The sequence below is a fragment of the Ochotona curzoniae genome, unplaced genomic scaffold (genome assembly GCF_017591425.1).
Source record: "Ochotona curzoniae isolate NIBS_2020 unplaced genomic scaffold, NIBS_Ocur_1.0 scaffold_1037, whole genome shotgun sequence".
Classification (NCBI taxonomy): domain Eukaryota; kingdom Metazoa; phylum Chordata; class Mammalia; order Lagomorpha; family Ochotonidae; genus Ochotona; species Ochotona curzoniae.
Window position 1 is genome coordinate 8,467,672 of NW_024467083.1, and position 26,848 is coordinate 8,494,519.

A 26,848-nucleotide genomic window follows, 5' to 3' on the forward strand; every position below is an offset into this window, starting at 1 on the left:
TACTGTGAATAGGACATCAGAACACAGAACACGAGAATCTGTGGTGAAGGGTGTGATCATGTGCTGAGTCCAGTTAATGACGGGCTGGTGAACTATATTAGAAGTTGATAGCTTTCACCTTTTTTAAAAATAGCCTTTTTACTTCTTATTTGAAAGACGAGTTAGAGAAAGAGAGATCGATAGGTGAGAGAGCTTTTTTCATCTGCTGACTTATTCTCCGAAGGACCACTACAGTCAGCCAGCCAGAGCTGGGCTCATCTGAAGCAGGAGCTTCTTCCAGGTTTCAAACATGGGTGCAGGAGCCCAGGCACTTGGCCCATTCTCTGATAATTTCCCAGATCAATAGCAGGGATCTGGATCAGAAGTGGAGGACTCAGAACCCCAACTAGTGTCTGTCTATATGGGATATGCATGCTACGGGAGAAGGTTTAATATACCAAGCCATGGCACCTGCCCTAAGGACTTCAAATCTATGCACAGATAGCCACAAAACACTCCTGTCTGTGACTGTCCATTTTAGATGATGGAAACTCCAGTGGGAAAGGATATGTAATGCTAATAACTATAGCAGTTTTATTAAGTGCATCAGTGGTGTCAAGACGTTTGCATGTTGTTGTTTAGCCCTCACAATATACAATGAGGTAATGATCGGTGCTTTCTACTGGGCATTGATAATATCTTAGGCACCACAGAAATATTTTACAAACATATCCCTAGTGTCAGAATAAGCCTTTGAGGAAGTATTACCTCAGTTTTCATTTTTTTTAAAAAAAGTTATTTTATTTATTGAAAGGTAGACAAACAGGTGGAGAGAGTAGAGAAACCAACGACAAGAATCTTGTACCCATTTCTTTAGTCTCCAAATGCTTACATCAATCAGTGCTGACCAGGAGCCTGTAACTACATTGGGATCTCCTATGAGGGTGACAGGGACTCAAAAAAGGTGCACATTGGCAGGAAGCTGTATGGGAAGCAGATGAGCCAGGGTGTAAATCAGACTCTCCCAAACAGGAGTCAGGTGTCCCAGGGGTGACACCAAATGCACCAAATGCAGCCACACCCTTTATTTTTCATAATAGAGTTCAGGTTCTGAATCAGGCTGAGTCATAAAGGATAAAGCTAAATGCAAGACTGATTAGCAAACCTAAAGATGTTCTAGCACAATACACCTATTCCACAGGTCAACGAATGTATTTGAACTAGTTGAAGAAAGAATCAGAAATGTTAATTACAGAGAAAATGAGATAAACAAGGAAGATGTAATTCAAGGAAAGCAGGAAACAACCCTGAAGCTGCATTCCAGCTGAATTTAGGACAAACCCACACAGTCTGGCTGTCACTCTGCCCACCTCACCAGTTTCCCATCAAGCCATCTTGTATCTGTGCTGTACGTATTAGTTTCCTAGGGTTGTCATGACAACCACAGACTTCATGGCATGCAATAATAGAAATTTATTCTCTCACTTTTCTGGAGGCCAGAAGTCCAAGGTGAAGGTGTTGCTTGGCTTGTGTTCCTGCTGACGGCTTTGGGGAGACCTTCCTTCGTTTCTTCCTCTAGTGACCACTGGCATTACTTGGTTTGTGGCTGTACCCTTGCACTGTCTGCCTCCATACTCATACAGCATTCCCTCTCTTCCTGGGTCCTTCTGAGGAGAACTCTGGTCCTTGCAATGATCTTCTGGATGATCTCGTCTGCAGAGTCATAACTCTATGTACAAAGTTGCTTTTCTCAAAAGAAGTCATATTCATAGGAAGTGGAACAAGGACACTTGATCATGGATTCTGTTTCAGGAACCTCCTAGCTGTGCTCTGGATGACCACAACATGAGAAAATTCCAGCTAGTTCCTATCTGACTGTGACCTGTTCTCGGAGGCAGACTACCTCCATACTGAGGGTCCAGCTCTCTGCTGGGACGAAGGCTTCTAATCAAGTCTAGGCAAATTACACGTCTACAGAAACCTGTGGCTTTTCCCACTTTCTTAATTGAGGCTTTTGTGATATTACACAATTTACTATGCACACCCCATTTTCCTTTTCCTCATTGGTGAGGAGTGATAACACACATCTCTGGCTTATGTTCCAGTTTGTACATGGAACATTAGAATTTGAATTGTTATTGTACCTAAGAGTAAAAAGATAATTGGGATTATAAATAACAGAAATGGCTTCTTTTTTCTTTTTAACTCATCAGTGTTGGTGCAAGGAAGTGAAAAAGATCTTCACACAGCTCCAGGTTACCGTGATCTGTCCTAGTCGTTGATGTGTTGTGGCATAAATGAGAAGGTATAGTATATGTTTGGAACGAAGCCCTGTAATCTGACCTGTAGATCAAAAAAAAATGTGCTAATCAGTGGCAATCAATCCATCAGCCAACAAATGGTTTTATTTTCACTCAGTGTGGGTTTCATGCTTAAAGGGGAGATAATAATTAAGACTTCATGTTTCAAAATATTAAATATTGATTTGTAGACATTTAGCAGCAGGCATAAAGCCCTCCTGAGGGAAGGCAACCACTGTCTGAAAGATTATAAAAGATTTTATTTCTCTTGGTAGAATTTAGCATTTATTTCTTATTTAAAAGATGTGAAATGAGAGTTAGTAAAATATTGTATCAAGGAGATAGCTCGGAGCTCTGCAAATGGATGTCATGTCTGTGGTATGGGGCTAGCCAGTGTTAAAAATAAAACCATTTTGCTAGTTTCATATCAGTTTTTGGTTTATTGAAGTGTCAGAAGGTTTATAAGCTCTTCAACTCAAGTTTTGATTGTTTTATCCAACTACTGTCACTTCTTATCAGTATTAAAGGCAGAAATCAAAGAAAAGGCCCAGGGGAGGAGGACTTCCAAATGTTGCTACTGCTGTCACAGTCGCAGCACTGATCCTCACTTGACAGCCTCTTTTTTCTAGACAACACGGAATCATTAGGGGGATTTTTATAATGGGCTTCAGCAATTAGTTAATGCATCTTCTGATTAAACACTCCTTTGTCCCAGCCTTATACAAACTGATTATGTGAATCAGAGCTGGAGACAAGACCCCAAACCAAGGGCCAGAGGGAGACCTGCTGCCAGGGCTGGGAGCATCCCAAACCTTGAATCAGAAATGCTTGTCAGTGCAAGTGAGTGGGACACCAGTGCTGGGAATGGTATTCAGACCTCACAGGATTGTTTTGCCATCAATAAGCCCCAGTTAATGTGTGGTTTCCAGCACCTTGAGGACATTTCATGTCTTTTGAAAAGGCTTGCTCTGATAATAAGCTCTTTTGGTTAAGGGACTGTGAAAAACAAGGAAAAAGACAGTAAATGAATGGACACAGGGGACTTAGCAGGAAACAGCCAACACAAGACTGATAAAATTGCAAGACTTCACAGTGTTGTCATAGCATTCTCATAGATACAGTGTGAGTTTCATCTTTATTTATACTGTTCAACACGTTTCAGTAAAAACAAGCATGCTACCAGGACTCTTACGCCATTTGGTTTCTTGAGTCAAGTTTTTATAGTTTATTGAAATTTTAGGCAACATAAGGTATGAGAGTTGTCAGGTTCAGCTGAGGGATGGGGCGGTGGATCCTGGTCTGCTCTTCCTCTGGGTCTGTGAGCAAAGCTTGCAATTCTTGCAGAGTTCCTGGTGTGTGCCTGAATCATCTCTCTGTTACCCTTTCCCTGTCTCAAATGCTTTTCAAATCTTTGTGGTTTACTTATTTCCAGGAAATTAATGACAGAAGTTGGATTAAAATATTCAGAAAGTGGGTTGAAATTCTTATACGGTTTCTTTTGTAATGAGGTTTATACCGTGTTTATGTGTGTTGCTCCAGGCATTACCTTCCCCCTGCCTCCCATCTAATTTTTTTAAGGTTTAGGTAAGTAACATAGCTTATGGGCAGAAACTGTGAAGAGAAATGAGTGGAAGTATGAACTCCCCAATTGTAACTATGATCTCAAGATGTCCTTGGCTCTTCTTGCCCACTGGTCTGCGCCCTATTGATTTTTTTTTCTCTTAAAATCAATTGCTCCCCATGGCTTTAGAATTGCTCATTAAACAGGTTGAGAAAGAAGAAAATTTGGCTTATGTTTTTGAGCCTAAAATTTATACTCTCCAAATCTGAAGTGTTCAGCACTAGGGCTTTGTGGCTCTTATCACATGCTTCGTTTGGCTCCTTTACATGCAATCCATGGCAAAGTGGAAAAGATTTAATGGATAGCCTTGTTTATATGAAATTGATTTCTTTAGCAAATATTTGGGAGCTCCATGTGTGAAACTGACATGCAGTGTCACAGTTCATTTTACTTCATTTACTGTGAAGATATGTTCAATTTTAACATAAAAATAATTTTGTATTTCCCATTTAAGAGTTGGAAGTTCATGTGATGCATTTACAATCTACCCTTTACTTATAATGAAACACTCAGAATTAAAAAGGCATTCCTTCTAAAGCACATCTTTTTTTATTAGGCACTTGAATGCATCATACCGTTTTATCAGCAGTAGTAGTAAGAGGATAGAATAGGGAAGTGACAGAAAATCCATTTGACAAAGAAAACAGGCTCTCTTCATATGTGTATGTGATTACGTGTGAGCAACATTATAGCAGTCATAATATCAGGACAGACATTTTTGACATCATAATGATGAATCACAAAATAAAATACAGTTTTTAAAAAATGTCTGTTTCGGTCACTTGATTATTTCACACTGACAGAAAATAGGGAAATGACCAAGACAAGAGAATCTACTAAAACTTCAAATGAAGTCATAGGTTATTCCTCTTTCACAAGTAAACAGGAATTTGAAAAAAAAAAAAACTCATCTGTTTGGAGGAGAAAGGGACACAATCTATGAGAAGTAAACACTCAAAGTTTGTTTAAAACATACATTTTGTAAAACAAAGAAGCAGCTGTGGTTTCCATAGGAGAATCATTGAGAGTGCATTACATGGAATATTTAAAGCAGTAAAGTTGAAGTGGGAATTCATACCAATTATCATTGCCTCTAATAATTTAGATAGTGTTTCCTAGTATGCAAGAAAATCTCTAAAGTATATGATCATGTCCATATTTATATTTAAATTTAGAAAAAGAAAACAAAGAAAAATATTTTTGCCTTCTAGGAAACTTACTTGACATGTAGATTCCCTGTGTTTGTCAGGTGATCAAGGAATTATTGGCCATTTTAACTATTCTAAAAATTAGATTTTGGAGATAAGTAGCCTAAAGAGGGAAAACTCAATGCATTTCTTAGTAGATATCTTGCTTGGAGTTCTCTGCGTGTTCATTCTTCTGGATATGACATTTCCCCCAGTCATGATTCTGATATATGCAGATCTCCAAGTACATTTTAAATAGAACAACAACTGAACGATGCACTCAACAGAATTCATGAAGAGGAAATAGATATATTTCAGCATGGGAGAATATTTATGCATTATTTAACAGCAATAATGTTTGAATTCATACATTATGCAAATGCAGTTATAATCAGGAAAATGAAAGAACTTGGATAGCTGCAACATCCTTAAACCCACCATTAGGTACCTATTTGTACATAACAGTTAATACTACACAGTGCCTTATGATGCTACAGTGTGTCACTTGACAAGAAAAGTTTCCAGAGATTAACTGGGAATAAAATGAAAAGTTGATGGGAGCTGAGATGATGGAGAATTGTGTGGGGTCACCACTTGCAATGCTGACATTGTGTATGAGCACCAGTTTGTGTCCGGATTGCCCTGCTTCCAATCCAGCTTCCTGCTAAAAGCATAGGAAAAGCAGTGGAAGATGGCCCAAGTGTTTAACTGTCTACTGCCCACAAGGGAGACTGGATGAAGCCCTTGTTTTCTGACTGACTTCAGCCTGCTCCAACCCTGGGCATTGCAGCCATCTGGATGTTGAACTAACAAATAGATGATGTCCTTTTTTTTTCTCTGTCTCTATCTTCTAATCTCTCTCCCTCACTTTCTATAAAAAACTAATAAGTAAATCTTTAATAAAAAAGAAAAGTTGATGAACCTAATCCCTACTTTGTAGGATATTAATGATGATTAAATTAATATTGGAAGAAAATGCACTACAGTAAAATAAAGGCTGCATATTGTGAATGACTCTTTGTATTTAGACAGACAAGACCTATTTCATCTACTTAGAAAGTCCTGCCAGTATGTGGACTGAATTTTAAGCATTTTACAAAATCTACCATATTCATCCTCATAACAGTCACCTCATAACAGTGCTTTGAGCTAGACACTTTTCTTTCCCTACTTTAAAACTGAGAGAAGGAGTTGTTTGTGCAGCATCACTGTGGTTTATGTGAAGGAACCTTGACTTTGAATCCAAGAAGTCCAGCCACTGTGCCATATTGTTTGCGTCACTGTGATGGCTACATAGTTTACTTTTGATATCACACTCTGTGCTCCCTGCATTGGACACCTTCACTGAGCATTTCTTACATCACAGGCACAGTTTTAGTCATAGCAGATACAAAATGAGTTAAGTATAGGTCCTACTGTCCCAGGGTTCATGATCTAGCAGGAGAGATAAACACCAAACAATACAGTCTTGCACGAGGTGCAGCGATGAGCTTGTCGAGGACATGACAAGAGAAGCAATAGGAGCTAACCCACTTTGCAGAATGGTGAAGGATGAATGAAAAAAAAAAAAACCGATCAAGAAAGAGATGCCTGTGTTTGCAGCAAGGTGTCATATACCTTGTCTTCTTCTTCTAGCTCCTGGCCAGGGTTCTGCATGTCAGAAATGCAAGGTAGATTAACTCATGGTTGAACAGGGTGAATTAGGTCACTGTTTTCTTGGCAGCAGGCACTTAGTGACTTTCTTGCTAGTGATTTCCAGGAACCACAGGTTCTGGGCAGTTTGGAAGAGGCATGCTTCATGATCATAATCAACAGCAGCAGTTCCTGATGACTGACCAAAGAATTTCCCAAAATTCACAACATTTTCCCTGGAAAAAAGCATACTTGAGTAAAATCCTCTGATATTTGAAGGTTTTGTGAATTTTCTAAAAATCCTCAAGACCAGCTATTAAGGATCCCAGTCTGAGGGAAGTGAAATGGACTGAATCATTCTTTTAGGATACAATGGTAGTGAACAGTATAGAACAATGGCTCTCAAACTTTGATTTCAGTATATACATGCAGTTTTAAACATTATTGAGGAGTTCCTGGGTTTTAATGTGAATTATATCAATCTGAGCAAAGCATCGTAGAAATTAAAAGTGAAAATTTAAAGATATTTATCAATTCAAAAATCATACTAAATATTTCTCATCACATGCTAACATAAACTACATTTTGCAAAGAAACATTTCCAAACTACAGTTCCTAAAACAAATGAACTTTAGTGACAAGATGTGTATTATTCCATGTTTTTATAAATAACTTTAGTGGTGGGCTCCCTAGAAGATAGCAGGAGTCTGAAATCTGCATATGCTTTTGATCTAGTGGAATATGTTACCCTGGCTGACACACGTAAAGAAAATCTAAACTCACATGGAGATACTTGGGAAAGTAAGAGTGATAATCTTTTACAAACAACGTCCACATTCTTCTTTGGTAGTTTACCAAAATTTGGCAAGCAACTGTTTGGGTTGCTTGCAAAATTAAAACCATGTTAATGCCATTTCAATACTGTTACATAAAAATTCACCAGGCTATTTTGGAAATTGGACACATATTTTCCCCTTGCATGATTCTTTGTAACCTGTTGCAATGGTGATTTGTAAATAAAAGCTCACTGACAAATACAGATCTTTTAGATGTTGACACAGTTCCTCATACAATATAAAAAATGTTGCATTCATTAAACTCACTATCAATTCCTTTCAAAAGTCTTTCAGCATTGTAAAGCTGTCAAACTGAACATGTAGATACAAGTATTTTGAAATTCCCATGTTCACTTGAAATCTTTACTTTCATCAATGGCAGTTGCTTTCCTTAAAGTAACAGGTTTGCTTCATTTATTTTTCAGGAAATGTCCCCCAGATGCACAAGACTGAATCATCAGAATCTGTCAGTCATTCTTGCAAGTGAAAATGGTGTTCACAAAGTAGCTTGTTCAGTTCACAACTCAAACGTTCTCCTGGGTGCTTTTCCTTGAGAAAAGGCTCGTACTCCCTGCCAGATGTGACTCATGTTTGTTTCCATTGCATCATCTACATTATTTAATATACACTCATAATTAAAGCAAAATTAATGTTGTCTTATTGAGGATGCTGCCAAATGACCCTGGAGTTATATTTTAAATATTTGTTTATAAATTTTTATGGGGGTTTGGACTCTTTCTCCAGTAGCTCACTCCACAATTGTTCTCACAGCCAGGGCTGAGCCAGGAGCGTGTATTCAATCCTTGTCTCCCATGTAGTTAACAGAAACCCAACTACTTGATTCATTACTTACTGCCTCCCAGGGTGTATATTAGCAGGAAGCTAGAATTAAATTTTGGCCAGAGTAGAACCCAGGAATATCCCACTCTACCAAATCCTCTACCTTTGTCTTTTCTAATGTGCATATATACTGGTTGAAAAACACAATGACTGTCATGTGCATCGGATGCCTTGATTTGCCAAGAAAGCAGTGTTCTTACCCATAATTTGTTTCACACAATCAATGCAGTCATCCCAAAGCCAACCCAAAATAATGTCTTAGAGCTATGAAATCTAGCACTTGATCTATATAGATTTAAAAGCTCTCAGGGAGTCTCAGGATTCTTCATTCCATGTTTTGAGGATCAAAAGTGGAAAAAAGATGCAAAGGAAAAGCTATGATGAGGAAGGGAAGAACACTGAAACACTTAGGGAAAAGGGCTTTGCTAATAAGTGACAGCATGCAAAGAACACAGTGAATGTGGGAACCTGGGGGCCCCAAGACAAACCCTATAACCATTGACAGCCCAGGATAAGGATGTGAGCAGCCTTTGACAGCTATTTTTTTTTAAACTGCAGTTTTTTGATGAGTTTTAATAACACAAACATCTTTCTCTGAGTAGAATTTAAAGCAAGAGTGACTAGGAAATAGTAGGAGGGAATTACACTCATGCAACTGAACACAGAGATTTTACAAAATATCACAAAGCAAAGACTTCTTAAAAAGTGAGCTTAATGTGAAAACAGAAGCTTCAGCAAGTCAAGGTGCTGGGGGTGGGATGCGCTGAGAGCAGCAAGGCTAAAGAAGCAGGAGAAAGCTGTTCTACAGTAATTAAAACTAAACTGAAGAAACAGAGGGATGCTTGTTATTCTGTGTTTTCATAGCAGCGATCAAGCTGCCATGGAGAAGGCTCTATTAGCATTTACATTACAAATCTCATTTCTTCTGAGATCATAGCTCAAGCTTAAAATTCACGTCTGCTGGAAACTCTTTACCTCTCTCTGTTGGCCCATGCCACAAACCGAACACTTCTGAGGTTTATTTTAGTTGTCTAAATATTATGAGGTTGCTTGGTAATAAATCAACTGTATGCAATATTTTTTCCTCCTGTTTATCTATAACCATCTTGAAATTCCAGGGTTTCTTGCATTAGGGTAGAGACTCGTTTAATACACAGATCATTGATAAAAAGATAATTTTGTGTTGTGAAACAGGTTAATAAGAAGGAATATTACTAGCCATTTATCTTTCTGCCTCTGAGGGAAAAAATATCTTCCAGAAGATAGCAGCTGATTTTTTTTAATGCAGTGATCATTTCCCTATCATGATTACTGCCATGTGGGAGGGAAGCTTGTGGAAGAGATATCCCAAGCTTCAATTTTCACTCATTCTTTATGGCTTCCATGGCATCACCATATTTTCAAACTTAGTTGAAACATCCCCTGTAGAAGCCTTAAAGAGGTCCCATTAGCAGTCATTATTGAGGATAAAGTTGGCATTTGGCAGCATTCTTTGCCAACGGATTTCTTAAAGAAAATTGCTGTGCTTTGATGTTGCACGGAGGGTGTTATCTGCTAGGGTACTGAACACCTACATACCCTCAGTCAAAAAAAAACCCAGAATAGAACAATGTTCTCTGTTCTTCTCCTGTCTATAAACCATAGATTTAAAAACAGCCACAAGCACAGCTTTGGGGAAAAAAAGGTAAAGAAAATTGGCCCAAAGTCTCATGATCCACGCAGCTGGAAGAAAATATAGTTTTGGTCTGGAAAGTTCTAGACATCTCCATGTGACTTTGTAACTCATGATACTTTGACCCACTTACACATCAATGGCATGCAGCTTTTCCGTTTGACTTCTGGTTTTTAGACTTTACTATGGTGTGGAATGACAAGTGGATCAGTGCAAACCACATTTCAAGTTTTTCATTTTGGTGCTTTATCCACTTGTGTGGATGTTCTCTTGGAATGCTGGCTGTGACAGCGAGCCTCAGTCCTGAGAGTGAATCACTGTTACTGTAGTGTACTGTGTTGTTAAGCTATGATTTTCAGGGATGCTGGGTGTATTAAATGCATTTTCTATTGACAACATTTTCAAGTTAGAATTGCTGAAGAACATCCTTAGTTTTGGCCTAAGGATAGATAGTAGATTAATGCAAGAAAATTCCATTACGACACTATGTTAAAATACCTAATGGGTTTCTCAAATGAATTATGAAAGTAAATTCTTTAGAATTTTCCATAAGAGGAATTATAGGGTGAAGCATCACAGATACGAAAGAGGTCTTTGAGATGATTTAACCTTTCCCTTCCCTGGTAAAGTAAATCTCCAACTTTTTAGGAACATGTCACCTGAGAGTGAACCTCTAAGTGGGAAAAGGGGGTAGAAGAAATGAATACCTTTCAAGACTCACATTTTCATGATTTAGTAATAATAGCTAAAATGATATGTGCATTGAAATAAATGTCCTCCACAAATTCTAGTTATTATTATTATTATTATTAATCACCTTAACTGTACTGAATGAAGTCTTAACAATAAAACCAGGTCTACACTGCCTGAGAAAAAGGTTGTCTTACAGAGCTTGCAGGGGAAGTGGGAGCAGCTTCAGCCTGCTGTTTCCTCTTAATGGGAGCCGCTGAAAAGAGCTCAGAATTTCCAAACTGACACAACAGCAGTGTAGGTGTCACTTCAATCTCATACACCCTTTTAAAAGGGACATGTTCCCTTTGTGCATCAAAATGAATGGCCTAAAAGGGGCCATGGGAAGGAAGGATGATATATGCTTCCTCACAAGGAAGGGTGCACCTGAAATATATTTATAACATTGATGCCTTTGTTTTTAGAGTTTAAGACAATTCTTTCTCCCCACCCCTCAAAACACATTTGAGCTGAAACAGAGGACCAAAAGCTTCAATCCTGCACAGCTTCATTATTAATAGTTCTATCATTAATGCAAATGTTGACACATTATCTGCACAACCATTTTCTGGTAAGAAAATTCACAAATAATATTTGACATCTTGTTTACATAGCAGCCCCAGTGTGTATTTTTCACTGTTCTTTATATCGTTTCCACTTATTGGAGCTTCACATTATTTTAGTCCTCAAAATCTTTTAATATGCAAACCTGAATCAACATCAAAGGACAAACCAGCTTCAGAATGACTTTCCACACTAACAGTCTTGTGCATCTCCAGCAAGCATCATCACATTGATCAGCACACATTTTTAAGATTCTGTGGTTTCATGCTAATTTCCCCCCATTAGTATGACATGTAGACTTTCATAATATGTTTTTTGAGGTTGATCATTTTAGAGGTCCTAATTTTTGTTTTTGAAAATTTTCTTTACTAAATGCATAATTTTAAACACAGTCCAGGGGTTTGAAATCACTATGTTAATGTTACTTCGATTATTTTAAGCCATTGTTTGCAATGCAATTAAATAGGCACTGTGGTTCTTTAACATTAGCATTTCTTCTGTATGACTAGAACCATTATATGACTACTGTGAACTTGCTATCAGTTCTGCAGGATTTTAATCAGAAACAACCCTTTAAGAGCTCTCCACACTTCACCGTAGGATGCAAACATTTTGTCTCCCTAAAAAAAGCATTGTGGAGAGGGTTTGTTAATTGATTTTTCCTTAAGAATAATCTGTTCCTCTTCCAGTTTATTATAGAAAACACTGGCATTTGTCATTTTTCCAATATTTGGAGCTTGCTGCCTTAATAAATGCACATATCAGATGATGCTCTCTCCCCGTCAGATGGGCGGATGTTGTTGGGCAAAAGAAGGTCACAATGATGTTAAATTTGCTGCTGAGCGAAGGATCAAAGTGTAAATGGAATCCTGAAAGCTGGGAAATGTGAGTGTGCCAGTGTAAATAATCTATTAATTATTGACAGCTAAGAGACTGAAATTTCCCATTTAGTCATGACATCTTTATTTTCATACTGACTGAACCATTTCTGGCATTTTTAAAATTAAAGTTTTTCTTACTATAGTTATTAAATATTTCAATTTATAGCAAGTCTCTCCTGGTGCTTTCTTCTCCTTTTGACATTTTTTGTCTGATTTCTGCATATTAAAGAAATATTGGATATGACAGAAGGCAAGAGGAGATCCAAGTAGGAGAGATAAAACAATGGAACTAGGTTTGCTGGCACATTAAAAATTTGTTCCATATAAGGGAGGAAAAATACCAGAAACAAAGTAATGTTTGAAAAGCTGAAAGCTCATTAGCTAATTATAGAGAGCAAATGATATGGCAGGGAATAACACCAAGGAGACTATTTAGTAAATATTGTCCGACTGTGCCCCCCCCCCCCTTTTCAAAAGATATTCATGCCTATTCAAGAAATCTACAAAACAAATAGGAAATGTTTTCCTGACCATGTTATAGGCTTTGAAATTATTATTATGAATCAGGCAATGATACAATGTCCTAACATGTTTGGTTTCTGTATAATATTATTTTTAATATTATTGCCAGCATTAGCTGTTTGTCTAACTGAAGTACCTGACACTCTGCTCATCACACTTTGACTGGAAAGAGTATAAATTTAACCTAAAAAGAGGTTGATGCCATGCCGGAACATTTTGGAGACTTCTGAGGCACCGTGGGTGGGTGCCCCTGGGTGTGGGGGCACAGCCCTATTAGCGGCACACTTCCATTGATGAGCTAACGCGCAGCCCTTTGACAACGCTAAAGGCACTCTCTTCTGGGCTTCTTAACAAACTAAAAGGCTGAAGCAGCTTCCCTGAAGTTTGTGAACCCCTTTTAGTACATTTGGGTCAAATCTGAAGCCCAATTGGGCCAATTTGTGTTTTCAGGTGGGTTTTTGCTTTGAGTTGAAGAAGTATGTTTGAACCTTTCATTCAGCCATCAAACTCAGGGGGTGTGAATGACAGTGAACTGTTCGCATGAGCCTCCACACACCTACACAGCTGTGTCTCCTACTGTTGGACTGCTGGTCTGAACTGGCCATAAAGGACTGGACGTCAGGGGGAGGTCTTTGATGTTTCTTTGGCTTTGATTTCCACACTCGTGGCTACTGATCATTTATGATAAACTGGAACCTTCTGAGGTGAGCAATGTCATGCCTGCTGACTGCAATGGCACTGTATCAGTGCCTTTTGCAACTGCAACATGCATACGATGTGATTTCTGAAATAAATCCTGAGGATGATTTAGTCAATACAGAGAAATAAAAAGGAAAAGGAACAACCCCATGCGATTCATTTAAGTTTAAGGAATTTAATTATGTAGTTTGTTTAAAGGAACAAAGAGATGGGGAAACTATCAGAAGTTAGCCCAATTGCAAAAGCAGCATTCCTAATAGGAATGCATAGTGGGGATGAGTTTCCATATCTCGCCTTAAGTTTTGAAAAATATTTTCCTTCTTCATGGAAATGCTGCATTCCACAACAAACAGCACCTAAAATGGAAGAAATTTGGATACAACCTTCTTGCTGGTAACAAGGCAGACAGCTCTGCCACAGCCCTCCTGGCACAGGACATGCGTGTTCTCTCCAGCAGAGGGCAATAGGTAACCAGTGCACACCAATCCTCACATCCTGGTATTTGCTGGGATGAGTAACCGTATTTTCAGGATAATCACAATAAGTACCAGTTCCTATTTTTGTTACTGTTATCACAATACAATCTCATTTCCAGTTTCCATAGCTTTAAAGAAAATGCCAGTATCTAATTCAAGACTCACTCTCAGTATCCAAAATGGGTATATTAAAACCAAAACAGACCTTTTCACACCTTTTAAAAAATAAATTGAATGTCCTGAGTGTTAGCACATAAAAATTTCTGCTTCTTCAGTACAACTCCAAAGTAAAGTGATGGCGACTTGGGACGCCTGCACTCCGGGTGGCTGGAAGGGTTCTTCAGGGAGCAGAACGCCCATGGCTGTGCAGTCCTGATGGGAGCTTCTACTGAGGAGGTGAAACGCTGAACAAATCTTGATTTCACAACCACATTCCAGAAATTTCAAGTTTTCATCTACATATTTCAATTTTATTTAAATAGCCATTCTACATGTTTAAACAATTATGCTAATTTGGCAGCCTGCTGTGGATTGATGGAGTTCACGTCCTTGGAGAGGGACAAATATTTCAAACACGTTAACATGGCATCATTTAAAAATGTTTAACTACAGAGATTTGGTCCTTCTTATTGTCCTTCTCCTAAAATGCAATATCGGGTTGCAGTGGAACTTTACATATCCTGAATATACTCATAAAATTGACCAGGATCTCCAGACCATCAAGAAGAAAGAGGTTTTTTTGTGATATTTTTACATAGTAGCAACCTATGCGATTAAGGTTTAGTATAGGTTGTCTAAAATAAATTACAAGTATATCCTTATTGAAAACAAAACATACAGGGAACTTTATGTGAAATGCTTACAACTGATGAGTCTATAAAGACATGTAATTTAACCTTACATCTTTGCCGTTGTCTCTATATTTCTTTCTTGTTTTAGCTATGCAAAATGATTTCCTTATTAACTACATAGATTTCACAGTACTGTGGCATATTTGCATTTTGTTAGAGTTACAAACACATTTTGAACATTCACAATGATGTGCATCATCATTACCACTCTATTCTACAAAGCATATGAATAAAGAAAAATAAAAAAACCTCAAGTTTTACAAAATAATACAAAAATGTTAAGCCTACTTACATTTACAATAAAACCATTGTTTCTAGCTAACAGGTAAAGGTGTAAAGGCATACCACAGGGTTGTTTTTCCAATACAGCCAGGAATGAAAGCATGCTTAGTATCTGCGACGCTTACTAGGGCCTTCAAAGTTGGCCCCTTGACTTCCTCTACCAATGTCACTGGGACCACCACACACAAGATCTACACCACTGATGGGCGCCTGAGGACTTTCAGAAGCTGTTCTACTCCCCGCAGGTGAACCCATCTGAGACGGTGGCCCTTGGCGGAATCTATGGAGAGGAGCATCATCCTCTGTATTTCTTTCTCATATAAATCTCATGATTACATGTGGTAATAGAAAAAACATGAATGTAAATTGGGTTTATTGAAGTGAAATGTTTGACTATAAAATTGTATCTCTATGGTTTTCATGGAGCACAGCATCACCAATCAACAAGAGCACTGGACGGCGCTGATACCTTCTCCTTAGTTTACAGTGTCCACTCTGCTTTCCTTCACAATCACACCTTGGTGAGTGCAAAAGAAAAAGTTGCATTCAGAAATATATGGTACAATGTTACAGGAAGATTTATGCCATTTTGAATGGATTGTTTCAGGTTGCCTGAATTTTTAATACCCTTTTCTTGTCACAGAAAAAAAGAACTTTGTTATTTTTGGCTTTCATTAGAGTTCTCGCTTCAGAGTTGGTTAGTATGGGTTTCTGCTTTCCAAGCTGACATCTCTCTCCCTTTTTTTTTTTTTTAGCATCTGTTACATAAACAGGGTGAATAGCTACAGGGCTCCAAAATTGTGAGCAAAGCAGCTAACCTGCTAATTCCTCAGTAGCCAGTGTAACTGACAGCATTTACTTCTCCCCATCCCTGCGGTCTTAACATAGGGAAGCCTTGGTGATACTGCATCCTGACACCAGGCAGGAACTGACTGCAGGAAGATGGGGGTCAAGAAGGACTGCCTTGGTGGTATGAGAAAGAAGATAATAATGTGAACTTATTTTGTATATTTATCTCTCCACTCCCCACTAAAAAAATTATATATATATGTATATATATATGTTTATATAATTTTCTTTAATGGAAGGCAGAGGAGAAAGGCTCTAGGTAAGAGACATTTTGTCTTCTGTTCTTTGACAGAAAATATTTAAGACAAATATTGTGCAATCAAAATGCCTTAAGCACAACAAACAAATGTCTCATCCACCAAGCCGCTCTAGGGTTGGACAGCCCCAGGGCTTAAAGGTGTCGTCTGGCCTGCACGTGGGCTGTCATCTCACAGCACACCGCATTGCTCCTCAGCTTGGGTCTTACATCCACAAGTTGGCTTCTGTAATTTCCAGACTCGTAGTCACTTTGTCAACAAGTCTGGGTGTGACACAGGCTCCTAACAATAGCAAGGATTAAATACAAGGAGCCGTTCATGAGAAGTTTATGGGAAATGCATACTATGAAAAAGCACATGGATTTAAAATTTTTTTGTGCACGAATACACTTATCTCTGAATTTTATTTTTCTGTGGATTTTCTGAAGTGCCCTCCTAAGTCTGGTGTATCCGATTAAGCTGTTTCACTTCTGAATTTCAGTGTGGGTTTAGCTCTCCTCTCTGCTTGGAAGCAGCAGAGCTCCAGCGGCTTCTGCTGCTCAGGTTCAAGGACATCACGAAACAAACAGAACAAAATCTCCAAGGCCTGAGGAAATTAGATCATTTTTTCCCCATGATTTTAAGGCATCAATGCAACATGGTACATTGTTCTAAGTCCATCCTTGACACTGAAACCTGTTTGGGTTAACAGAAGTCAGTCCTCTCAGGTTTTCATTTATCTATGCGCACCTCTCTGTACACAGTAGGCACTCAATCAGTATGAGCTGATTCGATTTGAGGCTTAAAAATGAGATTAAAACGAACCTCCTTTGGCTGTTTGGCTTTGTTCTGTCTGGCATTTCCCTGCGTTAAGTTTAATTGGATTTGAACCAGGCTCAAGCGTTCTGGTTCAGGACAATGTCAAGCTCGTTTCTGTCCAGATAGCCTTTCCGATCTGTTTAACTCTGTATGTGCATAAACAGAAATGGAGAAATCATATTCTGTGGGCTCATTCTGTTGTTTTAGGATCTGGTATCAGTCAGGCAAGTCATCCACATATTTTGATCCTTTCCAGAGGAGTTCCTTGTTAACTGCTCCACAATGTGGAAGAGACAATGCTACTTACCAAAATATGCTGTGCATTGAGAAAAGCATCAAATGCACGTAAAAGACAGGTTAATGATTTTAAGGTACTATGTGTACACATGTTAAAAGTTAATGGGACATGGAATTAAAAATAAGTCTGCTTTGGTATAAAAATTTATTTGAAATTCATGCTTAGTTTATTCATAATAAGCATTTGTCATGAACTTTCTGAAAACCTGGAACTACTACTCAAATTTTATGAACATGGATTTTTTTTTAGATTTCTGAAACCAAATTTGGCTATTGGCAGCATTGGAGCTCAGTGTGACTCAGAAATACAGCTGGTACTGGGAATATCAGGACAACTGGACTGTAAACCCTGAGCAGTGGGACAGTGCTTCTAAGAGTCAGCCTTAAGGGAGCAGAAAGGTTCTGTGTTTACACAGAATTCACCACACTGCAAACTTTGACGGATCTTTCCAAACTGAATCAGTAAATATGTGTGCTGACTGTTTACATCCCAGGGCTCCCAAATCAGCCATCCACTTTTATGACTTACATTTTTAATAGGTTTGACTTAAAATTAATATTACTTGCCTCCGTAGACTCCGTGGACCTGCTGGTAAGAGTTCTGTTCTGTTGCTGTTGCTTTGTATAGAGCCCCTGAAACGTGGATTCAGAGTAGAGGTTAAGTGTGGAAGTGGATGGGTCAGAGGTGACTTCCCTCAGGATGAGTACATACGTGTTTAGGTAGAAACTCACAAAGACTGCTTGACTCTGCCATGCTCCTCTTGAGAGATGTGTTGCCTTCTAGGTCTCTCTGCTTTGCACAGTTGATACTGAGCTTCCTTTCTAAACCCCACCAACTCTACTATAGCTTTCTAAGCAGATAATAAATACCTTAATTTTAAAGAGAGCCTGTATTTCAGAGATTCCAGTTACCAGCGGTGATTTCTACATACAGAGTTCTCTTCAAATCACGCCTGTAAGCAGTCTGCTTTCTTGTAACGCCTTGGAATCAGTACCATAGATAGTACTAAGAATGATGAAGCAATGGGCACCAAAAAATGAACAGCAAAAAGGGTATTATGAAGTCATTTTCACAGGAAACAAGAACCAATTAAAAGAGAGAAACAAACAAGTTTGTGGTCATTTGAATCCTAAACACAAGTAACAACACTTCTTAATTTTGTTAAGTGCCATCTTCCTCCCTTCACCCACCCCCATGAAAGAAATTTCCCCACTGCAACATAAACAACTAATGCTGTGCTCTAGGCAGAACAAGCTGCTGTGAGCCAATGCAGGCTGGTTTCAGGGAAACTAACAACATTATTGATTGTAGTCAGGCTTATTAGAATCAGTGTTACAAGCCCTCTTCCTCTGCCAGATTGTATTTGGGCTTCATTATGAAATCTCATTACATTAAAAGGAGGCAGCAATGAGTCTGTAAATAAAAAATTTCCAAAGATGGATCTGTTAAAATTAGTATATCTGTGAAATATGCTTTGAGTATCAATCTGTTAAGAAATTAAATTATATCTTTTCTGATTCTACTTTGGTTTTTAGAAATAGATATACCAGTGTTTACATACACATATACATATATATGTGCCTATATGGAACATTCACCCATTCAAGCAACACACAGGAAGGCTGCACTTGTTTTCCCAGCAGCAACCCCTGTGCAACACATCATTACACAACCTGGGTGAGACATCACCTCACATAATGACTATAGACAGCTTGGAGGGATGAACACAGGATTTTTCCTTCTCCATGCAGCTCAGTAACACTGTAGACTCCCGACCCCTAACTGAGAGCTGCGACAATGGAGTCAAGTTTACAGCTATCGATGCTGGCTTTATATTTGTTGTTGTTTATTTTTATCTTTAGTGTTGGAATATGGGAGAGCTGAAGAGGTTTGAAATATTTTGTTTCTGCTGCAATGTGTAGCATATCATTTGGATTAGGTAGTTTAATTAAACTGAAAAAAGTTGATAGACATTAAAAGTGATAGAGGGAATTACTTTTCCAAGACAGTTACAGTCTGTACTTACTTCTTGGACACTCACTTCTGGGTCTGTTTGTTCAGTATCAACATGCGCAGCCTGTGAACACTGGAGAAAATGATGAAAATCATCTAGTCAGAAAGCTTAGTGCTTCCTCATCCAAAATCGCAACCACAAATTTAACACTCTATGGAAGTGTGAGTTTAGACCTGAGAGAGTAATGCTGGGATTCCATGGAGGTGATGGGGAACGTATGAGTCATCACAGCGACCAGAGGTTTCAGAACTCTGTATTTCTCTGTGTGCTTTCGGCATGGCTACCAGCACAACCTTGTACTCCCTTTGTCTCCGAACACTTCTTTCCCTTGAAGCAAGATAGCACATAAGATCTCTAACTGAGGGAATAGGTTCCATCTATTGGATTAGTGCTGATATAGGAGAAACATCAAAGCACCAAGATGCTGAGCAAATTATTATAATATAGGGAAAATCATCCAGAGAAGTTGAGATGAGAATTCCCAGGCTTCAAATCTCCTGGTGAAGGGCGGTTGATTTTTTCCATCTTTTCTGACACAGTTTTCTCTGTCCACCATATCATAAAGGATGAGTGGTAAGGTCACAAACTACCTTACACACCAGTGCTGGAAGAATGTAGCGTCTTTATGTTGTCTAGTTGATCTGGGTCTTTTTTTTTTTTTTTTGAGTCCCCTCTCTCCTGGATACTCTGAGTTGCCAAAGAACACAATATCAGTCTCCATGGCATTAAATGATCTCATTTCAGCCTCTGCTCATCCATCTGGCTTCCTCCCAGTCTGTCTCTGTGTGATTGCTCCTGTACTGTGGGGATTTGGCTTTATCCCAATAGCTGGGGATGTTCTGGGACCTGGAGCCTTGAAAGGCCTGCTGGCACTAGTCCCATTGGTTCTGATCTCTGTACCTCTAAGTTTTTAACTATTCCTTTCTCTTGGAATGTGACCTGTGATGGATAGGAGGTGAGGTGAGAGCAAGAAGGAGAGGTGGCTTGATGTGTAAAAGGATGCATGCTCCTGCCTCCACCTTTGCTCCTTTCCTTTCATTGCTCACTGTTGATGGACTTGATCTTTTATTTTACTTATTCTTCCTATGTGATTGTTTCCTGCCCAGCATCTTAAGTCATTCTTGGAGTCATAGAGGTTGAAAAAGAGAAAACAACTCATCAATAACACATAGTTAAAAAGGAATTTTAAAATATTGTACTCTTTCCTCACTGTTACTATTTTGGTAACAGTAATACTTGAAAGTGGAATTATGAAATATTGGGGATTTCCCTTTTCTTCAGAATATCCATACTTTTCAGAGACAGAATGGGGATATTCATTGCCACAATTACACATTGATTGGAAATATATCTTTACATGGTTACAGCATCCTAAAATCCTTTAAGCCAAATGATTATTTGCTTTTTTTAAAAAAGTGATCACAACATACTTGAAAAATGTGCGTAAAACTGGTAACATGAACTGTGGAATGTTGTCAGTGTGCATTTATATTCACAAAATTCTTTTGCAGTGAGTTTATTACAGTCTTACAATACAAGGAACTAATTTGTTCCTAGTTTATAGGTTGTCTATACAGAGGCATTAGGTTATGAAATTACTTCCTAAGTTTCTACAAAGAGGGAAATGATCTTATTCTACCTGACACTAGTTTAACATTTTCTAACGTATATTACACAATTCTGCATACAAGGCATCCCAAATTATTGTACCTCCTTGGGAAGACAACTGAAATTCAATCACTAAGCATGAATTTATTCAACAAATATTTCTTGCACTATAAGTGCCAGCAGCCTTTATTAGGTGCATGGGACAGATTGGTGAAGTGCTAAGTAAGATAAAGTCTGCACTGAGGGAGTCTAAATTCTGGCATGCAAATGCAAAAGAGGAGAAGCAGCTAGCCGTTCCAGAGAACGCCCAGCTCCCTACAGAGGACACCCAGCACCCCATGGAGGACACCCAGCACCCTACAGAGGAAGAGAGATGCTGAAAAGAAGACGACAGTGATGAGTCCAAATACTTGAGTTCTGAAATTTGGAAGAGGAAAGAACTCACATTTCTATTGGCTCTGTTACAAGATAGTATAGTAGGAGGGAAGAAAATACTGCTCAAATAAGAAAGAACTAGAAAACAATAGGAGCTTTACCACATTCCAAAGTAGCAAGCCCTTGAGACTGGATTAGGCTGGACAGCCGCAATCAGAAGGAGTAGCATGGGGGCTGCCAGATTTCACAGGAAAGCTTAGAGGTGGTTCATGTAGAGCCACTGAAAGCTGAATTGCTATGCTTTTATGCACTTAGATAATTAATTTGCAAATGTGGCTTCTTGAAAAACTAAGGTCTATAAAATTTTGGATAGCAGGCTAATATGGAAAAAACACACAGAAGCCTTTATCAAATTTAGAAGACCAGCGATTTTAAAGCATTTTTTCAAGAAAAGATAAGAAATGGTATCAGAGTTGAAGACACGAGGGTGGAAGTAAGGAGGGATGAGGGTGGTGGTAAAGGGTAGACAGCCCATAATCGGGAAGACTAAGTTCTGCCATTAAACTGTTGAAGCAAGTCACTTATTTCCTCAGCTCTTAGTATTATTTGGCATAAAAGGGCCTGCCTATGTTGATAAGACTGTAAGATATCAACTAGACGTGCCATTCTGGGCTTAAAAAATGGAGAGACCTCCCGTTCCCACACCGTTGGAGCATTGTTACTGAGAAGGCTGAGAGTGAGTCCGGTCGAGGGATGTGAGATGGTCTCCTGCTTTCACCTGAGTTTACTTCTATATCCATCTACTTTGGTTTTCCAGCTGTTCAGAATTGAGGGTGGTATCAACGAGCTTTCCTTTTGTAGCTATTTGCCTACATCTAAAAAATGTACTCATTCAGATGCTATTGTATAGTGAACAATAATAAGTATTAAAATACACAGATGGTCAAAAAGCACATAGACGATACCCAGCATCATTTTCATGACAGATGCAAATCAAAACCCTAATGAGGTATCATGACGCATACACACACACTAGAATGGGAAGAGTCACAGAATCTGACAATGACAAGTGTCAGCAAGAACGTAAAGAAATTAGAACCTTCATACACTACCAGCAGGAGTGCCAGGGGTGCAGGTGCTTTGGGAAGCAGCCTGGCACTTCCTCACATGATTAAACATGAAATTACTGCCTATCTACCAATTCCATCTCTAGGTACATATACAAACAAATAAAAGCATCTGTTCATGAGAAAACACTAGTTCACACAGAGCTTATGCAATCATCAGTCATAACCAGGGGAAACAATTCCAAGTGTACCAACGGATTATTGGATAAGAAACATAAACGGAATATTATTTGACATGAAAAGAAACAAAATATTTATATGTGTCACACTATGGATGAACCTTGTAAATATAATGCTAGATGAGAGAAGGCAGTTATGAAAGAACATATATTGTATAATGCATTCATATGAAAATACAGAGAATGGATAACATAAAATAATAGATAAATGGTTACTAGGCCTGCTTGCGGGAGGAGCAGGCACAAGGAAGTGATCATGGAAGAACACAAGATTTCTCCCTGTGATGATGAAGAAATTTTAAATTTCATTGTGCCGATTTTTTGCACACACATAATAATGAACTAAATGTCACTGAATTGTCCCCCCTGAATAGGTAAATTTTATGGTATGTAAATTTTATGTCAATAATCTTTTTTTTTTGAAAAGTAATATTTGAATCTGTGGTCTGAAAATGGTCAATGGAATGTTTGCCTTTTCAAAGCCTCATCATGGATATCGCGAATTAGAACTTTAGCCCACATGAAAAACAAGTCCAATTCAGACTCCATTTAAGCCTCTTAAATCTTAAATTTTAAAAGCAACGAGTGAGGCATTAAGTCTGTGACGATTTGGGGAATTGAGTTTGCTGAAAGATGATTCCTGACTTCTTAGTGTTTCCTGTGCTTGTTGCCCCAAGAGTTCCATTGTTAGACAGCGGGAAACAGAAGATCCAGAGGAGACCCACAAACAGCCGCCACTCTGCTCTCCAGTAAGTTCTCATCATTTTTTTTTTCTCACAAATGAACTTTTTATGAAAGACAGATATTCCTTTCATTAATATTTTGGGAAATAATGGATACATTGCTAGGATATCTATCTACATCAAAGAGCCACGATTTGAGTCCTGGCTCTGCTATGCAATCCAGCTTGCCATGAGGTAGAAAGTGACAGTTCATGTACTCGGCTTCCCTGCATCCGGATGGAGTCCTGCATGTAATGCTGGCTCTTGGCTTCGGCTGTTGTGGACATCTGAGGAGTGAACAAGTGGATGAAAGATACCTTCTGAGTATCTTTTCTCCCTTCACAATAAAGAGAAACAGAAAAAAGTAAGAGTAGTAATTGCTCCTTATTGTTATAGTCTGAGAATAAATATTCTATACATACATACATACATACATATTCTTTCAATTTATACTAACCAACAAAAACTTTCAAAATTTTATTATTTTGTATTTCATGATGCAATGAAATTTTCTTCATTTAATGCCAGTGTTTGAGTATTATGCTCTAGTTACTTCTATATACCTTAGTCATAGTCTTGTGAAGCATTAGGAAAAAAAAAACCAGTTTAACAACTGTGATTTGTCTTAGATGAACCTGTTTTGGTATAAAGCACAGCCAGAATTCGAATCTGTTTTTCAGACATCAAGTCTTTTGGTCCAAACTACCTTGAAGAGATTGGACCAAACTGCTGCCTGGGTCTCTCACCTCTGAGGAGTATGTGACACTGTAAGGCATTAGAAGAAAGGTAGGCATCTCACAAGGTCCCTCTTCCTTATTTTCAAAATTGAGGTCATCTACTGAAATAAATTCTGCCTACCGCTTCCTTAATGATTACCAACCTTGCTGAAAAATCGTCAAATCTCCAAAGTTTTATTTCCGTGACTGCTGGATTCAGTCGGCAGCGCTTTCCCTTCCTTGTCATTTTCTCTGACTTCCACCATGCACACATTGCTTGTGGCTCAACTGCCAACCGATAGAGAGCCCCCTGTGCTTCTCACACATCTCCAGAAATGATGTCAGACCAGCTCAGTTCTTGTTCATATTCTCCCAGGCTGATGAAATATTTAAGCTGCACTGATAGCCTCAGATGGCATTTTAAATGCTGAATGCACCACCCTGTTGCATCTCTTTCCAGAGGCACAGTAGGTTGCCATGCCCTGCCTCCATTTCTCTCCCACATTTATGCTAAAATGACACTTCTGCCTAATGATATTTTAATCAAAAGAAGCTCATCACTAGTATGGTTTTTTTTTTAAGTCCTGTGTAGTAGGCTTGGCTGGCCAAGTGCACACAATTAATCAATGTTTTTTGGGAAAATTTATGAGAAATGCTCTATTTGTTGACTTTCAATTAAAATAAGAGCACCAGATCAAGTGAAAGGAAGCTTGTTGCCATACTGTCAGCCCTGTGGCAGTGCAAGGTGGGGGAGCAAGGTTCTCTTTGCAAGCCCAGTTGAGAAGGTTATCTCCAGTTCAGTTTTTACACTCAAGCTAATTGATGAACACGTTGCTCGTCCTGACCTGGTCCCATGGAAAATAGACAAACCAAAAACACTTGTCAAGCAGCTTTGCTAGCACAGGTGAGGTTAATAGGTGTGAAATCTCCTTAATATTAATAAAACGTAATTTAAGCAGCCTTAACACAATGCCCTTGCTCCTTAATTCTGATGGTAAAAATCCGAACATTTCCCTCCAATACCATTAATGGGGTCAGTCTCCGAGTCGAAGCTAGTTGGCATGCCATCAGTCCCGTGGAATCCTAAAACCATCATCATTTGTTTCTAAACAGATCAAGAGCTATTTACCATCTCAGTGTTTTGTGCACAGCTGGGTGCCTGGCAAAGGTCCAATATCCATTAACATTTAAAAATTAGTCCCATAATGCATCTTTTCTAGGGCTCGGGAAGTACACACAGTGACACATGTTGGGAACCAATTACACTTGCACTACCATTAGTCTGGCTGCATTCCGCTTCCCAGTTAATGCAGGCTAATTTAGTTTCCAGAATGGTGTGTCTAAATTCATACAATAACCTTAGAGAAAGCTGAACATCCCAAGATTTACAGCAAAACAAGCAAACTGCTCAAGATGATTAGTTCTGAGTGAGACTTGAGAGCACAACACATGACGACTCGGTACATTCTGGCAAGTTCTTCCTTTCAAGTCATCTTTTCTAAAACTTTCAGTCAGGGTGAGTCAGGAGGGCACACACAGACCAACACATTTCAGGAGCCATTTCAGTTCTCTCCATCTGCAGAGCTCACTGAACTTTGTATAGTACATGTAATTTGTCATTTGCCTCTGCTCTTTCGCTCTGCTCGTTGGAGCTGCATTCTATGATGCCATTTGTCTGTGTCTGAACACACTCCGCCTTTAAAGTGCATCACATCCTCTTTTTGAGAATCCTGCTACCTTACTGTCAGTGAGGAACAAAGCAAACTCTGATGTTTGTTGTTTTGGGCAAAAAGTCCCGAGACCAAATTCAGATTAAGTACCTTCTGGAAAGTGTTATTCTCCAAGCCAACACCGTAAAGAAAAACAACTTGTAATGATATTTGAATTAAACTTGAAATTTCGATCTGTTTGTGAAGTAACTGAAAGAGAATCCTTTCCTTCCCAGATTTCCATGTGGCTCTCAGAAATAAGGGTGGAGAGTGGTAAGCTTCTCTGGTTGGTATTGCTGGGACACATACTATACCCAAACTTGCCTTAGCTCACTGGGCCCATGTCATGCTGCTTAATAATGCAAAATTGCTCACATAAACAGAGTACTGTGCCATGGGCTTTTAGGATTCAGAGGTGGTTTTAGAATATAATTTTTTACTAACATTCTACAGAACAATTTAGCAATAGCTTACAGAAAATTGCAGGAAAGCAGTAATTTTCCAAATGTGTGCAAACTGATTCAGCAATTTACAAATTAGAGACTTTGGGGGTGGTTAGAGATGCTCAGTGAGGGAGCAAGATGTCATCCCTGAAGAAAACTTTTCCAGGCCTCAGATCATGCTGAGAACATTATGCCATTTTTCTGTAGCACCTTGGAATATTTCAAAACTCCTTTGTGAGGTTATAATTATTAAGCTAAAAATTACACTTACTGGGCCTAGTGCAGTAGCCTAGCAGCTAAAGTCCTGGTTTTGCATGCACCAGGATCCCATGTGGGTGCTAGTTCATTTCCTGGTGGCCCTGCTTCCCATCCAGCTTCCTGATTGTGTCCTGGGAAAGCAGTCCTGGATGGCCCAAGGCTTTGGGACCCTGCATCCGCATGGGATACCTGGAAGAAGCTTCTTGCTCCTGGCTTCCAAACAAGCTCAGCTCTGGCCATTGCTGCCACTTGGGGAGTGAATCATTGGACGAAAGATCTTCCTCTCTGTCTCTCCTCCCCTCTGTACATCTGACTTTCCAATGAAAATAAATCTTACAAAACTTGTATTGACTAAATTGATCTAAATTGGATTTTGAGAGTGATTTTAATGAGTTCAGTGCGTGTCTTGTTTCTCTTTCGGTAT